This window comes from Arachis stenosperma, chromosome 3 (genome assembly GCF_014773155.1).
Source record: "Arachis stenosperma cultivar V10309 chromosome 3, arast.V10309.gnm1.PFL2, whole genome shotgun sequence".
NCBI classification, from domain to species: domain Eukaryota; kingdom Viridiplantae; phylum Streptophyta; class Magnoliopsida; order Fabales; family Fabaceae; genus Arachis; species Arachis stenosperma.
This window is the reverse complement of record NC_080379.1, coordinates 119,950,034-119,959,344: the sequence shown is the minus strand read 5'-3', so window position 1 is coordinate 119,959,344 and position 9,311 is coordinate 119,950,034.

Below are 9,311 nucleotides of genomic sequence, written 5' to 3'. Positions count from 1 at the left end.
TTCTCTTTTCAAATTTTTGTGTTTGAGAGACGGTTTTCCTTTCCCTGTAACTTCCCTTTTCTTTCGCCGTTTCCTGTTCTGCACTTCTCGTCTCTCTGTGAAGCTTTGGCCTTCGCTTGGTGCTTCTGCTTTGTGATCGATTCTCTGCTACTCGCTTTTCAAAGTTTTCTTCCTTCTTCTAGGTTGGTTTTGCTTTCTTCCTCACCTTTTTTATTTCTGCTACTTTTGCTTTTGGTCCTTTTGATGACGCCTTGATTTTGTATGCTTGGAAAGCTTGAACTTTTTTCTTCGTTTCTGTTTTTGCTTTGGAATGTGATTCTCCAATAAAGTTTTGATTTTGCCTGAGTTGTTGTTGGAAAGCTTGCATCTTTTCGTACCACTATGCTTGACTGTCGCTATGATGTATGTTTCTGATTTTCTTTTTGTCTTTCTGTATGTTTTCGGCTGGATTTCCTGGCTCTGGCTTCTTTTTAGGGTTGATTTTCGTACTGCCGTTTTGAAAAAGGTTATTCCTTTGATAAATTGCTTGCTTCGTTGATGATTTTGCTATACTGGTTGATGACTGCCCTTCAGTAAAGATGGTGGTTTTTGATGACTTTCTTTTGACTTTTTGCCTTTTTCTTCTCGGGACGCTCGTTTTGCTTGAAAATATGATTTTATCTTTGTAGCTCTTTCACTTTGCTATTGCCTCCAAAGGATGCCCCTGGACCTTGGTGTGCGTCTTGGGGTTTTCCTTTTACTGTTTTTGTGTGCTTTAAGGTCGTGTTTGCTCGAGTTGCTTCCTTTTTGTCCAGACCTATTTTTTGGGGTTGGTAACCCGTTTCCTTTTCTTTGTAGGATTAGTTGGCCATGTCGTCTCGCAAAAATATTGTTGAGGCGTCCTCTAAGGTACCTGAGGGGATGTCCGAGTGGTTGGACTCCCTGGTGTTGCTATGTGTATCCCTAGCTAATGCAGAATTCTGCACAGAGCTTAGGAAACACCATTGGATCTGTAGTAGCGAGAATCAAGAACGCAATTATGAGTTAGTGGAACCCGATTCTGATGACAGGGTCTACTTTCCTACTTCGACCCAGGGAGAACGTCCTTTCTTTTATGCTTACGATTTCTTCTTTAGCCAGATGGGAATTACCCTTCCTTTTACTTCCTTTGAGACCGACCTGTTGTGGTCTTGCAACGTGGCCCCCTCTCAGCTTCATCCGAACTCTTGGGGCTTTATCAAGATCTTTCAGATGGTTTGTCATGAGTTTGGCGTTAAACCCTCTTTAACCCTTTTTCTGTATCTCTTTGTGTTGACCAAGCCTGGGACTACCAAAAAGAAAGCTTCTTGGATTTCTTTTAGGTCGGCCCAGGGACATAAAGTCTTCTCTATATATGATGAGTCTTTCCATGATTTTAAGAATTATTTTTTCAAGATCCGAGCTGTTGAAGGAGCTCGTCCTTTCTTCCTTGATGAGAATGGTGAGCCTCGTTTTCCTTTAGAGTGGCAGAGGAATGTAGTTGTGTCTAGGTATACCTGGGAGATGTTAGACGAGGTCGAGCAGGCCTTCGTTGCTGCTTTAGAGGACATTTGGGGGGAGCCTCCTCATCTTGAGACCAAGAAATTTCTGGGGGATCCGTCCTTGATTCGTGCTGTTCTGTGTATTTTATAAACTGTGTTCCCGTGTCTTTTGTTCTCTGCTTTCTTTTCTGGGTATTCACAAGTCGTTTGTATTTTTCCTGTTTTTCAGAGATGTCGAAGAATAATGACTCACTAAAGGCCTTTAAGAAGGCGAGGAAGGCTACCGCGGCTCAGAACATCCCGGCAAAGGTGGTCGAAGAAGGGTCTTCCCAAGTTTTATCGAAACCGTCCATCCCGAGTTCTCCTGGGCCGAGGAGGATGATCCCGATTCCCCTGGTTCGTTTGGTCGACCCACCTTAGCCTTCAGTGGGTACCTCTGCTCCTCCAGTTGCTCCTCCTCCAAAAAGACCTCGGACTGTCGAGCCGTTTAATCTTGGTGCTCCCGATTTTGATGTCGTTGGGATTGTAGACCAACAAATTGCTCCCTATGGTGTGATGCCTACCGACTATATATCCATTCTTCATCATCTAGAGTTTATTACTCGGGGTGGTGTTACTCTGGCACACATGGGGGCGGCTTTGTACCGAACTGCTCAAGATCTTCCTATTCATGCTACCAAGGCTTTTTTGGAGGAGGCGAAATTAGAATTTGACCGAATTAAGGGTTTGAAGGAGGAGCTCGAGGTGGAAGTGGCCGAGCTGAAAAAAGAGCTAAAGGGGGAAAAAGCCCGGGCTGTTGGTCTGGCGGCTGCTATGCAACTGGCCGAGGATACAGCTCAAAAGCACAAGGATAGCTATGTTACTACTTATAAAGAGGTGATGGAGCTCAGGAGTAGGTTGGAGTCTGTTTAGGCCGATTATTTTGAACTTCAAAGTCATCTCGTAGGTAGTGTTACTGCGGCTTATGAAAATCTGAAAAAGCAATTCCAAGTTCTTACGCCAGATCTCGACCTTTCCCTTATTAGTCTGGATAATATTGTTAGGGATGGTAAAATTGTCTCTGACGACCCCAATGATGATAATGATGTCGTCCCTCCTCCAGTAACTTCTGTCAAAGCCTCTGTTGTCCCGCCTTCCTCAACCTTGGCAGTTGAAGCTACTCAGCCGGAATCGGATCCAGACGTCCAGATTTTGAACCGGGAAGACGGGACAGTGGACGCAGTTCCCCTTCAGACTCGCCCTCCTTCTCCCCAAGATGTTGCTACTGGGAAGCCTTTGGATCCTTGATAATTTTTCTGATATGTTTGTGTATATCCCGGTTTTTGTGGGCTTTTGAACTCTTTATTTTTGTAAGTTTGTGATCTCTGACTTTTGGATGCTCCAGTTGCTACTTTAGCAACTTTATTTTGAAAAACAAAATAGTTTCTCTTGCTCTTGGGATTGGCTTCAAGCGGCCTCTTGAGTCTTTGTTTTATGGTAACTGCCTTGTTTTTGTGATATGCTTGCTTGCAGCTTTCTTTAGCGTTTACCTGGAATCTTCAGAGTGTTTTTTATCCGACCTCTTTTGATTGCCTTTGTGCTCCTCGTTTTTGCCTTAGTTGAAGCGTCCGTTTAAGGCTAGGTATTTGTTTGAGTATTCTTTTGATAGAATACTTTTTTGATTGACTTTGGTGAGGTTGAGGTCTATCGGGTCGAGTTATCTCCCCTCTGTTGGTTGATTCTCTCAGTTGATCTTTCTTGAGTTATTTTTAGTAACCCCTTGGGATTACTTTTTATAAGTTTTTGTAGCTTTAACCCGACTTCTTCATGTTGGTCCCTGTTCTGTTACTAGGTGATCCTTTTTCTTAGATCTTGTTCAGATTTCTTTTGAGGCTTTACCTTTTGTAACTTTATCTTTTTCGGGCCGACTTTGTCATGTCAGATTTCGTCGAGTTACTCGATAATCCTCTTTCTTGGACCTTGTTCAGGTCTCTTTCAGGGATTATCTTTTGTAACTTTATCTTTCCGGGCCGACTTCATCAGGTTGGACCCTGTCGAGTTGACTTGATAATCCTCTTTCTTGGACCTTGTTCAGGTCTCTTTCAGGGATTACCTTTATGGCTTTACATCTTTCTAGGCCGACTTTGTCACGTCGGGCCCTGTCGAGTTACTTTGATAATCCTCTTTTTTGGACCTTGTTCAGGTCTCTTTCAGGGATTACCTTTGTAGCTTTACATCTTGGACCGACTTTGTCATGTCGGATCCTGTCAAGTTACTTGGTAATCCTCTTTCTTGGACCGGGTTCGTGTCTCTTTCAGGGATCACCTTTTGTAACTTTTATCATCCCGGGCCGACTTTGTTACATCGGACCCTGTCGAGTTACTTGATAATCCTCTTTCTTGGACCTTGTTTAGGTCTCTTTCAGGGATTATCTTTTGTAACTTTTTGTAGGAGTCCGACTTCGTCATGTCGGGCTCTTCGAAGTTATAGTAATCCTCTTTTATAGTGTTGGCCAGACCTCTTTCCAGGGCTTTACTTATAAGTTGGTTTGTTAGGGCTGGTCCGACTTTAGGTGTCGGCCAGCCTTTAAGCTATTTTATAGCAATCCATTTTATTAGGACCTCGTCAGGTCCTTTCTATGGATCACTTTCTATAGCTTCTTGTATTATTCTATTTTCACCTTTGCCGATTTTGTAGAATTTTGGGTTTTAACCCTCGTTTTTATCGTGATTGCACAGTGAATTTGGTTTTCATTTTTTGACGATCTGTAGCTTTATAATCGGGCGATGATTATTTTTAGAATAATACGAGTTGAATGTTTGAAGAAAATCTAAAAAGAATTTATTAAAAGAAATGCAAATATATACATGCGGGGTTTAGTTTGTAGGTCTTGGGCCTGGCACCTCGTTAAAAAACCTTTTCAGGAAAAAGAGTGTGCCTTGTCCCAAGATCCCTTATCCTCCCTAACTATAGTACCTTCTTAAGTTGCAGGCGTGCCATGACCTTGGCAGCTCTCGCCCGTCGAGTTCGGAAAGCCTGAAGTAGCCCTTCCCTAGTACTTCTATGACTCGGTAGGGTCCTTTCCAATTTGCAGCCAGCTTTCCTTCTCCAGGTCGAGTTATTCCAATGTCATTTCAGATTAGAATGAGGTCATTCTCCATGAAGGTCCGCTGTATTACCTTTTGAATGTATCTGGAAGCCATTCATCGCTTCAATGCTTCTTCCCTTATCCGAGCTCTTTCTCGGACTTCTGGGAGTAATTCGAGCTCTTCCCTTTGAAGTTGGGAATTGGTGTCTTCACTATAGTAGATCACTCTGGGGGATCTTTCTTCAATCTCTACTGGGATCATGGCCTCCATCCCGTAGGCTAATCGGAAAGGTGACTTTTTTGTCGTGGAATGTGGAGTCATTCGATATGCCCATAGGACTTGCGGGAGCTCTTCAGCCCAGGCTCCCTTTGCATCTTGTAATCTTTGTTTTAACCCTGCTAATATAACTTTGTTAGCAGCTTCAGCTTGCCCATTGGCTTGTGGGTGCTCAACAAAGGTGAATTGTTGTTTTATATTCAGGTCGGCCGCTAGTTTTCTGAAGCCTGCATCTGTGAACTGGGTACCATTGTCTGTAGTGATAGAGTATGGAAATCCGAACCTTGTGACGATATTTCGATACAGGAATTTCCGACTTCTTTGAGCTGTGGCATTGGTTAGGGGTTTTGCCTCGATCCATTTTGTGAAGTAGTCTATTCCTACTATGAGGAATTTGACTTGTCCTAATCCTTGGGGAAAGGGTCCGAGGAGATCGAGTCCCCATTTTGCGAATGGCCATGGTGAGGTTACGCTGATGAGTTCCTCGGGTGGAGCGGTGTGAAAGTTGGCATGCTTCTGACATGGCAAACATGTCCTTATGAAATCTGTGGCTTCTTTTTGTAGGGTTGGCCAACAGAATCCGGCCCGTAGTACTTTTTTGGCGAGTGCTTGTGCTCCGAGGTGATTACCATAAATGCCACTGTGTACTTCTTCTAAGATATCCTTAGTATTGTAAGTCGGCACGCATTTTAGCAATGGTGTTGAAATCCCTCTTTTGTATAAAATATTATTTATGATGGTTGGTGCACGAAATTGTGATCAATACTTTTCAAAACATAAACAATCCCTAGTAATGGCTCCAAAGACTTGGTGCTCAATACCATGGCATAAACACAACTTCGCACAACTAACCAGCAAGTGCACTGGGTCATCCAAGTAATAAACCTTACGCGAGTAAGGGTCGATCCCACGGAGATTGGTGGTATGAAGCAAGCTATGGTCATCTTGTAAATCTCAGTCAGGCAGACTCAAATGTATAATGGTGATGAACGAAAATAACATAAAAGATAAGGATAGGGATACTTATGTATATCATTGGTGTAAGAGCTTCAGACAAGTGTATGAAGATGCATTCCCTTCCGTCTCTCTGCTTTCCTAATGTCTTCATCCAATCCTTCTTACTCCTTTCCATGGCAAGCTTGTGTAGGGTTTCACCGTTGTCAATGGCTACCTCCCATCCTCGCAGTGAAAGCTAATGCACGCACTCTGTCACAGTACTGCCAATCACCGGTGTGGTTCCCTCCCCTACCGGAATAGAATCCAGTGATTCTTTTGCGTCTGTCACCAACGCCCAGCAGGTTACAGGTTTGAAGCACGTCACAGTCATTCAATCATTGAATCCTACTCAGAATACCACAGACAAGGTTAGACCTTCCGGATTCTCTTGAATGCCGCCATCAGTTCTTGCCTATACCACGAAGACTCTGATCTCACTGGCTGGCTCGTTTGTCAGGCGAGCACTCGGTTGTCAGGCGATCAACCATGCATCATGCAATCAGAAATCCAAGAGATATTCACCAAGCCTCGAATGCTTGTAGAACAAGAATGGTTGTCAGTCACCTTGTTCATAGGTGAGAATGATGATGAGTGTCAATCACCACCTTCATCAAGTTGAAGAACAAGTGATATCTTGGTAAAAGAACAAGCGGAATTGAATAGAAGAACAATAGTAATTGCATTAATACTCGAGGTACAGCAGAGCTCCACACCTTAATCTATGGTGTGTAGAAACTCCACCGTTGAAAATACATAAGAACAAGGTCTAGGCATGGCCGAATGGCCAGCCTCCCCAAATGATCTAAGATAGCATAAAATTAGAAGATAGCTACCCAGATGTTGTAATACAATAGTAAAAGGTCCTACTTATAGAAAACTAGTAGCCTAAGGTGTACAAAGATGAGTAAATGACATAAAAATCCACTTCCGGGCCCACTTGGTGTGTGCTTGGGCTGAGCAATGAAGCATTTTCGTGTAGAGACTTGTCTTGGAGTTAAACGCCAGCTTTTATGCCAGTTTGGGCGTTTAACTCCCATTTAGGTGCCAGTTCCGGCGTTTAACGCTGGAATTTCTTGAGGTGACTTTGAACGCCGGTTTGGGCCATCAAATCTTGGGCAAAGTATGGACTATCATATATTGCTGGAAAGCCCAGGATGTCTACTTTCCAACGCCGTTGAGAGCGCGCCAATTGGGCTTCTGTAGCTCCAGAAAATCCACTTCGAGTGCAGGGAGGTCAGAATCCAACAGCATCTGCAGTCCTTTTCAGTCTCTGAATCAGATTTTTGCTCAGGTCCCTCAATTTCAGCCAGAAAATACCTGAAATCACAGAAAAACACACAAACTCATAGTAAAGTCCAGGAAAGTGAATTTTAACTAAAAACTAATAAAAATATACTAAAAACTATCTAGATCATACTAAAAACATACTAAAAACAATGCCAAAAAGCATACAAATTATCCGCTCATCACAACACCAAACTTAAATTGTTGCTTGTCCCCAAGCAACTGAAGATCAATTAAGATAAAAAGAAGAGAATATGCAACGAACTCCAAAAACATCTATGAAGATCAGTATTAATTAGATGAGCGGGGCTTTTAGCTTTTTGCCTCTGAATAGTTTTGGCATCTCACTTTATCCTTTGGAACTCAGAATGATTGGCTTCTTTAGGAACTCAGAATCCAGATAGTGTTATTGATTCTCCTAGTTAAGTATGATGATTCTTGAACACAGCTACTTTATTGAGTCTTGGCTGTGGCCCAAAGCACTCTGTCTTCCAGTATTACCACCGGATACATACATGCCACAGACACATAATTGGGTGAACCTTTTCAGATTGTGACTCAGCTTTGCTAAAGTCCCCAACTAGAGGTGTCCAGGGTTCTTAAGCACACTCTTATTGCCTTGGATCACAACTCTTTTTTTTTTCTTTTTCTTTCTTTTTTTCTTTTTTTTTTCGGTTTTTTTTTTCGTTTGCTTCTTCTTTTTTTTTTTGTATTCACTGCTTTTTCTTGCTTCAAGAATCATTTTTTTATGATTTTTCAGATCCTCAGTAACATGTCTCCTTTTTCATCATTCTTTCAAGAGCCAATATTCATGAATCACAAATTCAAAAGACATATGCACTGTTCAAGCATACATTCAGAGAACAAAAGTGTTGCCACCACATCAAAATAACTAAACTGTTATAAAATTCAAAATTCATGCAATTCTTTTCCTTTTCAATTAAGAACAATTCTCAAGAAAGGTGATGGATTCATAGGACATTCATAACTTTAAGGCATAGACACTAAGACACTAATGATCACAAGACACAAACATGGATAAACATAAGCAAAAAAAAATTCGAAAAACAGAAGAATAAAGAACAAGGAAATCAAGGAACGGGTCCACCTTAGTGATGGCGGCTCTTCCTTCCTCTTGAAGGTCCTATGGAGTGCTTGAGCTCCTCAATGTCTCTTCCTTGCCTTTGTTGCTCCTCTCTCATGATTCTTTGATCTTCTCTTATTTCATGGAGGAGAATGGAGTGTTCTTGGTGCTCCACCCTTAGTTGTCCCATGTTGGAACTCAATTCTCCTAGGGAGGTGTTTAGTTGCTCCCAATAGTTTTGTGGAGGAAAGTGCATCCCTTGAGGCATCTCAGGGATCTCATGATGAGAGAGGTCTCTTGTGTGCTCCATCCTTTTCTTGGTAATGGGCTTATCCTCATCAATGGTGATGTCTCCCTCTATGTCAACTCCAACTGAATAACAGAGGTGACAAATGAGGTGAGGGAAGGCTAACCTTGCCAAGGTAGAGGACTTATCCGCCACCTTGTAGAGTTCTTGGGCTATAACCTTATGAACTTCCACTTCTTCTCCAATCATGATGCTATGGATCATGATGGCCCGGTCTAAAGTAACTTCGGACCGGTTGCTAGTGGGAATGATTGAGCGTTGGATAAACTCCAACCATCCTCTAGCCACGGGTTTGAGGTCATGCCTTCTCAATTGAACCGGCTTGCCTCTTGAATCTCTCTTCCATTGTGCGCCCTCTTCACATATGGTTGTGAGGACTTGGTCCGACCTTTGATCAAAGTTGACCCTTCTTGTGTAAGGATGTTCATCTCCTTGCATCATAGGCAAGTTAAACGCCACCCTCACACTTTCCGGACTAAAATCCAAGTATTTCCCCCGAACCATAGTAAGATAATTCTTTGGATCCGGGTTCATACTTTGATCATGGCTCTTGGTGATCCATGCATTGGCATAGAACTCTTGAACCATCAAGATTCCAACTTGTTGCATGGGGTTGGTAAGTACTTCTCAACCTTTTCTTTGGATCTCTTGGCGGATCTCCGGATATTCACCCTTTTTGAGTGAAAAGGGGACCTCGGGGATCACCTTCTTCAAGGCCACAACTTCATAGAAGTGGTCTTGATGCACCCTTGAGATGAACCTATCCATCTCCCATGACTCGGAGGTGGAAGCTTTTG